Source organism: Phocoena sinus, chromosome 6 (assembly GCF_008692025.1).
Source record: "Phocoena sinus isolate mPhoSin1 chromosome 6, mPhoSin1.pri, whole genome shotgun sequence".
In the NCBI taxonomy this organism is placed as follows: domain Eukaryota; kingdom Metazoa; phylum Chordata; class Mammalia; order Artiodactyla; family Phocoenidae; genus Phocoena; species Phocoena sinus.
Genome location: NC_045768.1, coordinates 40,665,512 through 40,674,565, shown reverse-complemented (window position 1 = coordinate 40,674,565; position 9,054 = coordinate 40,665,512). Strand labels below are relative to the sequence as shown.

Genomic DNA, 9,054 nt, shown 5'->3' with positions numbered 1-9,054 from the left:
TCAGTCCACTCTGCTTTGCAATGAAAATCATACTGTTGCAGGGGTGTAAACTGTAGAATAAAAACCTCAGAAGCAGTTTATACAGAAACACATGATGATGGTTTGTGTCTACTTCTGGTGTTGCTATAGTGAGAGGACAGGTGTAGGAAGGTAAGCATGAGATTTCCAGAAATTGATTTGTATTCCAAGTTGAGTATTGAATCTTTGGTCCTTGGTTAGCCAAAAAAAAAAAAAAGAGAGAGAGAGAGAGAGAGAGTGAGCCAACTGTATAATAAAGAATGAGCTAGAATACAAATCAGAGAAATCCTTCAGAATGATCAAGCAGGTCTTCTTACCCAAAACCTCTTCCAAAAAACACAGGACACAGATGAGTATTTGATTCCAGGAAAGAAATTTTAAGAAAATAACCATGTTGAAGAACAGGATTTTGGTTGATTTCAGGATACTGATTATTGACAATGATTGACGTTCCATTGGAGCCTTCACCAGAGAAGATTGCCAGTAGCTCTGAAGTAAAGCACTAGACCAGTAATTTTCTGTGGTATGTAAATAATAATCATTTTATTTCTTAAGCCATCTCAGTGTATCCACCCTGAGTCTAGGTACTCAGAGAAGGTCAGAAACCACTTAAAATATATTCATAATGAAAAACCAAAGTTTAAGCACAGTTAAAATCATGTATTATATGTTATTTTTAAAAGCCCATTACCAAAAGTGCACACTGGCATTGTACAACATGGAAACAATCCATTGAGGTCAAGTCAATTCTAGGAATTTTAGAAGTTTGAATCCATCTTCATGCATTTAAATTTGAAACTGAGTAACAAGAGTAATAGAATGATATAAGGGGAAGGACCTGGAAACTCATTAGACTAACATCACCAGCATTTTAATTATCTGGAATTTTAAAATAAACATGGTTTGGACCTTAAATTATATCTATGGTGATTGCCAAAGATAGCTGCATGTCAGAATCACAGAGAGGACATTTTCTTTGAAATGCGAAACACCAGGTCTTACTCAGAGATTTCATTTCAATTGGTTTTCAGGGGCCCTTGGGAATTTACAATGTTAAAAATCTCCCTAGATGACAGAGGACACGTAGCAAGATATCTGATTTAGAAAACTTACTGGATTCTTCATGGTTCCTTCATTTATAGAATATGCATGCTATATATTCTTTCTTTCTTTCTTTCTTTCTTCCTTCCTTCCTTCCTTCCTTCCTTCCTTCCTTCCTTCCTTCCTTCCTTCCTTCCTTCCTTTCCTTCCTTCCTTTCTTCCTTCTTTCTTTCGTTCCTTCTTTCTATCTTTTTTACTAAAAGGTCTAGAGTTTTCCTCAAAAAGCTTTTAGATCCCAATTGTTTTAGGGAAATAAGTTAATAAAAAATTAACTATAGCAGGAAATCAACCTATATCCATGGAACCTAAGTGGTTTTAAAGAGTTCATCTTTTTTTGCTTTCAACACTACCCAATGAGGAAAAATAAAGCTCCCCCCAAAGAATAGCTTTTGTAACTCTTATTGCAAGTTCACAAAAACAGGAAACATCTGAGCTCTAGCAAAATCCTTTGATGCAAACTTGCAATACTAACTCCTCAGAAAAAGAGAACATAAATGAAATCTCTCATCTTCAGCATGATCTTTCACTGAGTTCATTGCCATTCTCTAAGTAAGTCCTACGAATCACCCACAGATTTTCATAGTGTCGACTTGTGGCTGTTCCTGGAGTATCCAAATTTGCCTTTAGTTTTGATAGTCTCTTCCTATTTGTTTTTAAACTTGTAACAAACCTGCAACATCTCACACTTCTTTCTTCCTTTCTCCCTCCCTCTCTTCCCCCCCCCCCCCCCCCGCCGTCTTTTTGCCTAGCGATTATCAGTATGGAAGAAAATGTGCATTTGAATGCTGTTTTCACCACTTCACTCCCTAGATTAAAATTTTTCAAAGGCTTCCCATTTTTCTTAGGATGAAATAAAAAGTCCGGTGTGCTGGTTATTCTATGTTTGCCATCTTTTCCTCCCCTAATTTCTCTATGTCCCAAGAAAGACACCGGATGGGATGCACTGGCAGAGCATGAGGAGAGACGGAGGGTTTGGAGGTATTTCCTGCTGCTTCCCTGTTTCTGCCTTTCTTCTCTGCCAGCAGGTGTGGGTAGCCTCACCTCCACAGCTCCAGCTGCCACCAGACTCCAATACTTCTCTTCTTCCTTCTTGTCCTAGGGATGGTGAGAGCTTCCTGTTATGCTTTCTCTGGGTGCTGACTCCTGAAATACTGCCTACACATCTGGAAGTATCCCTATTGTTAAAATCTCACTATTAAACCATCTGAATAAGTTGTGTTTCCTCCTAGGACCTTGAGGTCCTGCGTGATCTAACCTCCGCCTACCTCACCCACCCTTCACTCTAATTCCAGCCACGGTTTCTCCTTCCCACGGGCATGTGCTACTTCCTTTTCCTGAAAGGTTCCTCCTCACCCTTTTTCCTGGCTAAAGTCCCTTCCTCCCATCCTTCAGGTATCCGTGTATTTGAAATGATTTGTAGATCAGTCAGTACCAAGAAGTTCCCAGCGAATATCTGACACTTACTGAATGTTTTCTGGTTGAGGATAGTAATGTTCATGCAAATTGCTTTGCCAACAAGTTAGCCCAGGGAAACAGTGCAGATGAATTGCTTTGTACATCTTTTTCGTTATTTGGTTTAATAGATTGGACATACAAAAATTATTTTAACCTAGTGGAAAATCAAGTATGTTTGACCCCAAGCCTTTTAAGAAACATTTGCTAGACATGTTTCATCCTTTCAAAACTTTATAGGAAATTTATTGGGGGCTTAGGGAGGAGAATGCTTATATAGACTGTACAACAAACTTACATTCTCTTCCTTACCCCAATGTATTTCCTATAAAACTTCAAAAGGATGCAAAGTTTGTTTCTATATGATATTGTACAATGAAAGAAATAGAATGGTCTAGAATATTAATTGTTGCTGCAAGTTAGTTTTAAACCTGCTTGGTTCTGAAGAAAACCTTATGCAACCAGGACCAGAAACAGCTTTAACTATTGATGGTCGCCATTTGCTGCGGGATATACACAGCCGTGCCTTTTTAACTCAGTAACCTTTTGGTTTGATCTCTATGAGCACTGCCAGTGTTTGTGAGGATCTTGAATATTTCACTTCTATTGACCTCCTGATTAGAGCAAGAGTCTTCCTACTTTATGCAGCATCTCACCTCTCTCTGAGCTCCTTCACATGCAGTGTCTAATCTTGACCCAGTGAGGTGCCTCTAGGCTCAGAATGTTCAATGCCTTGGAGAAGGCCAGAGGTATTGAAAGGGGAAGAGTTTTATAATAACCTTGGATTTTCTCTCACAAAGTTTGGTCTTTCTTCCACTGTTTTATATGTCTTTTACACATATCCCTGACTATCAAAAATTTGGGCCATCATCTTTTCCTCTGCTTCTGAAAATAGATTTATTTAAAAGGGAAAGGGAAGAGCTGACATTATAGTTGGGCCAAGACAAAGAACGCTGTATGTGGTTGTTTAACGTGCCGAGCATTAATGTCTGGCAAATAGTAGATGTTCCACAAATATTAGTTCTCTTGGAAGAGAACTCTGGAAAAGTGTTTTCTGGAAACAAATAAACAAACACAGAAACAATTGAGAACACTGTGTCTTAGTAAAAAGTTGCCATTGGTATATGAGCAAAGAGCAAAAGCCGCTGGTGCCCCCAGATCATGGGGTTGAGTTACACTGGTCTTGGATCTGACGTCTTTCCTGAATTAGAAAGTAAAGAAGTTTGACTATTAATTTTAAGGTCATTTATTTAGAGAGTAACTGGACCATGTTATTTTTTGTCACAGTTCATCTGCTTAATGAAGGCCATCAAGCGCAATTTGAACTCAGTTAAACCCAGGAAATGCCTGTGTGTCGTTGCAATACTTGTCTCCTCCTGTGGTCTGCAGAAGCGGGGGCCAGAGCATGGTAACCAGGCTGAGTCCTTGTCCTACAGCTCCTTTAGTGCCAACTCCATCAATTGGTCAGTTCTCCTTTGTTTAGACAAACTGTCTCCCATTTCAAGAGCAGTCATTTGCAATAACCTGATAAGATTAGCGGGCCTTGGTCAGGGCCTTTGGTCCACCTGCTGATGCAATCACCAGGGCAAATGGATGAGCCAGGAGTACACCTTGACGGTGGCTCAGAGGTGAACCTCCAATTTAGCCCCTCACTTCCACAGTGGGATCCTTGTGTTTAAAACCCTGATCCCTCAGTGCCTAGTGGTCCAAGGAAAAAAGAATTATTTTAAGTGTAGGATGACGATTTTTTTCCTCCTCTCAAGCCATTTGAAACCTTTAGCCCATTTGGATTCTTGAAGAAGCGGAGGGAAAGAATCATGGGTGGGGGAAGAGGGACAATCCTCTTGAATAAAAAAGCCAATCATCAGGTGACACCCCCGGCACTAACATTTAGTAACTGATAATTGCTGTAACTAGGGCCATTGAGCTTTGCAAATATTACCCAGTAAATTTTAATTAGCACCTGGGGGATTGAAGAGTTTCAGAATAAGCTCTTGGGAGAAGCTTCCCCAGCCAGGGGCTGTGTGCTGAGTAATTTTAGATCAGCTGGCCTGTCAGAGTGGATCAGTGTCATCGCACCACTTACCCTGAGGAAAATGCACCTGCTTCTACATGGAAATAAGGGGCATTATTTGGTCATTTGTGCTGCTTATTTTCACTGCTCCCCTGGTTTGGTGAGTGGGGAGTATAAGGACTAAATCATGAGGCTTTGGAGGAGAAAGGAAGGAGAGTTCTATTGCCCTTCAAGGACACATGCTTTCACCGGCCCTGAGGGCTTCCTCTTCCCCTTTTGGTTGCCTTGGGACCTCTCTTAGAACTGTATCAACATGGGATGCATTTTACTATGAGAACTGATGGTGCTATTTTGCAATAAAGATATTTCTTCTTATTTTCTTTTTGTATGGGGAATTTATAATTGTATTTTGAAGGGGGGGGTGAGAAATTAGGTAAGGCGGAACACTGATCCACGACAGGGAATCTATTAAAGGCTAAACCAAAATATGGACTAGAAATATTTAGAAACAAGTATGTGCAAAGATAAAATGTAAACCTCACTGATTTTTTAAAATTGCGTAGTACATGAAACGCCTCCTAATTGTAAAAGAGTCAACGAATACAGAAATATTGAGCTAATATTTATAAATCAACTATCTGGAAGCGCTATACTAAGCAAATTATGTATGCTGTTTTTATTGTCCCTACTTATGGATAGAAAAAATGAACTTAGAGCGATTAATCAACTTACTCCAGGTCATTCAGGTACTATGTAGCAGTGCCTGGATTTGACCTCAAGCAACTTAACTTGAGAGCCCACACTTTCATAGTTCTGAGACATACATGTTTACATGTAAATAAATGTATGCATGCAAGATGTACACACATGTGCATAGGTATATGCACACACATTCTTATCAGCTTACATTCACTCCTTTTTCTCATTGATTTTTGAATTGCTTTAAGAGCAAGGATTTTAACACCGAATTGAATAACTGTAACAAATATTTTAAGATGCACTTCAAAGAAAGCCTAGGATTAGCCCTCAGGGAAATGCAAATAGGAACCAAAATGAGATACTGTTTCACACCTACTAGGATGGCTATCATCAAAAAGTCAGATAATAACAAGTGTAGGTGAGGAAGTGGAGAAATTGGAACTCTCCTACACTGCTGGTGGGAATGAAAAATGATTCAGCCACTTTAGAAAATTGTCTGGCAGTTTTCAAAAGCTTAACCATAGAGTTACCATAGAATCCAGCATTTTCTCTTCTGGGTATAGAACGAAGAGAAATGAAACCATGTGTCTACACAAAATCTTGTACATTTATAGTAGCATTCTTCATAGCAGCCAAAAGGTGGAAACAGAACAATGTCCACTAACTGATGAATGGATAGACAGAATGGGACATATCTGTACAATAAAATGTTACTCTGCCACGAAAATAAATGAGGTATTGATACATGCTACAACATGAATGAACCTTAAAAATCTTACACTGATTGAAGGAAATAGTCACAAATGCCACATACTGTATGCTTCCGTTATATGAAATGTTCGGAACAGACAAATACGTGGAGACAGCAGATTAATGGTTGCCTAGAGCTGGAGGGACGGAAGAATTGGGAGCTGGCAGCCAAGGGGTACAGGGTTTCTTTCTGGGGTGGTAAAAATATTCTAAAACTGATTGTGGTGATGATTGCACAACTGTAAATATACCGAAAGCCACAGAATTATACGCTTTTTTTTAAAATTGGAGTATAGCCGCTTTACAATGTTGTATCAGTTTGTACTGTACAGCAAAGTGAATCAGCTATACATATACATATATCCCCTCTTTCTTTAGATTCTATTCCCATATAGTCATTACAGAGTATTGAGTAGAGTTCCCTGTGCTATACAGTAGGTTCTCATTAGTTAGCTATTATATACATAGTATCAATAGTGTATACATGTCAATCCCAATCTCCCAATTCATCCCATTACCCCCTTCCCCCATGGTATCCATACGTTTGTTCTCTACATCTGTGTCTCTATTTCTGCTTTGTAAATAAGATTATCCATACCAGTTTTTTCAGATTCCACATATATGCGTTAATATACAATATTTGTTTTTCTCTTTCTGACTTACTTCACTCTGTATGACAATCTCTAGGTTCATCCATGTCTCTACAAGTGACCCAGTTCCGTTCCTTTTTATGGTTGAGTAATATTCCATTGCATATATGTGCCACATCTTCTTTATCCATTCATCTGTCGATGGACACTTTGGTTGCTTCCATCTCCTGGCTATTGTAAATAGAGCTGCAATGAACATTTTAGTACATGACTCTTTTTGAATTATGGTTTTCTCAGGGTATATGCCCAGCAGTGGGATTGCTGGGTCATATGGTAGTTCTATTTTTAGTTTTTTAAGGAACTTCCATACTGTTCTCCATAGTGGCTGTAAATGAGTGACTTGTATGGTGTGTGAATTACATCTCTAAAAACTGTTAAAAAAGAAAGAAAAACCTAGGTGCACATGGTGACAACATTTTAGTTGAATGACTTTCGTGGGATGAGTTACTTCCTCATCGTTGTCGCAGCTGCACCGGTGGGAACGGGGCACGGGGCTCAGAGTGCCAACCAGGGGGCGGATAGGTGGCAGGGGATGCAGGCATTGTCGGTTGGGTGCGAGTCTGCCGAGCCACCGAGCGGCTTCTCACCCCTTCTCTTGCCCGTCGGAGCCCCGTTCAGCCGGCGTCACCAAGGGCGGGAACCTCCGCGACGAGCTGGACAGCAACAAGCTGGCCCTGAGCCTCAGCGACCCGAATGAGGTCCCGGTCAAGGAGTTGGCTGCCCCCCACTCCCCCCAAAGGCCACCATACTGGATCCGTCCCGCAATAAACTGACTACCCTTCCGTCGGATTTCCGTGGCCTCGCACACCTGGTGAAGCTGGACCTGAGTAAGAACAAACTGCGGTAGCTGCCAGCGGGTTTCGGCCTCCTGGTCAACCTCCGGCACCTGGACCTCCTCAACAGCAGGCTGGTCACCCTGCCTGTCAGCTTTGCTCAGCTCAGGAGTCTGAAGTGGCTGGGCCTGAACGATAACCCCCTGGATCCTGTCTTGCTTGGACGAGAAGCAGCGTGAGCAGTGCGCCAACAGGGTGTTAGAGCACACGAAGGCGGTGCAGCTCGATCAGGAGCGAGAGGGGCAGCGGCAGCTGGAAATAGACCGCGAGGCCGAAAAGACGTGGGAGGCCAAGCAGCGAGCTAAGGAGGCTCCGGAGCGGAACTGCGGAAGCGGGAGAAGGCGGAAGAGAAGGAGCGCCAGAGAAAGGAGTAGGACGCCCTCAAAGCAGCCAACCAGGAGCATAAGGAACCTAAGAAGGAAACAGATCAAGCCCCGAAATCTTAAGTCCGGCTCTCAGCCCCGGGAGACCACGCGGGAGCCACACTCGATCCTGGGCTGTGCTGGGGCTAATGCTGCCGCTGCTGTTGCGTGTGGCTGGCGGGCTTGTTGCTTGTCGGGTGACGGAGCTGCAGCAGCAGCCCGTCTGCACCAGTGTGAACAACATCTACGACAACGCGCTCCGGCGCTGCGCAGCCACGGCATCCTCCGGTGGGTCCTGCAGACCCATTCTCAGCCGGGAGCTTGTCCTCCACGCCTGCTGCCCCCTAGCCTTGGAGCTTGGACTCCTATGGAATTGGGTTCTGCTGGACACAACCTCATTTTAGTGTCAGACCTACCTGCCATCACCACGTGGCTGCCGTTTGGTACTTGAGACCTCCTCTGTGTAAGACTCCTTTGTTCCTTCGTCAGGGTCCCCTGATGGAATAAGGAGAAATAGGAGGTGGGGAATACCCCTGCATGCTTAAAAGAGTAGGCTTGGGGTGGGGAGAGGAAAAAGCATAGCCATTCCTAGTTGTTATAGAGAGCTGTGTAAAGGCAAGATTCATTTCTACTAAAGGTCAGTTGTCACTACATTTATACTTTTGTATGTCACAAACCCTTTCTTTCATTCCTCCCTGGGGAGCCAGGGCGGATCAGGAGGCAGTGTGTTATTGGGGACTAGGGGAACACCATACTCAGCAAATCTAGTCTAAATTGGGGGGGCGAGGGGCATACCTATTTTTTAAGGACCTCAGACATTCAGATATTTTAACAGTCCTACAAAATCTCAGGCTGTGACAGGACTTCCAGACCATCCAGTCCAATGTAGCACTTGTAGACAGGGAAACTGAGGCCTTCCAGGACTTGCCTCCGGTCTCCCAGCTAGTTTGAGGCAGAACTGGGTTCCCACCCTGGTATCCCTTCTTTCCATCATTTTGCCTCCTTTATAATGTCTTGAGAGAACAAAATTTACACCAGGATTGAGTGTCTCTTGGCTGGAATATAGAATCTTTCATGGGAAACAGATTCATGACCCACAGGTAGAAATCTCATAGCCATGAGGGTCTTGGGCAGCTCTTGTAGAGTCCTGAGGCAATTTATGTGGCTTCTATAAA

At 42.6% G+C, this 9,054-nt stretch overlaps 1 pseudogene; it reads left to right on the top strand.

Moving 5' to 3' along the window:
- Positions 1 to 458: 458 nt before the first annotated feature.
- On the top strand, positions 459 to 8,330 carry LOC116754993 (annotated as a pseudogene).
- The last annotated feature ends 724 nt before the right edge of the window (positions 8,331 to 9,054 follow it).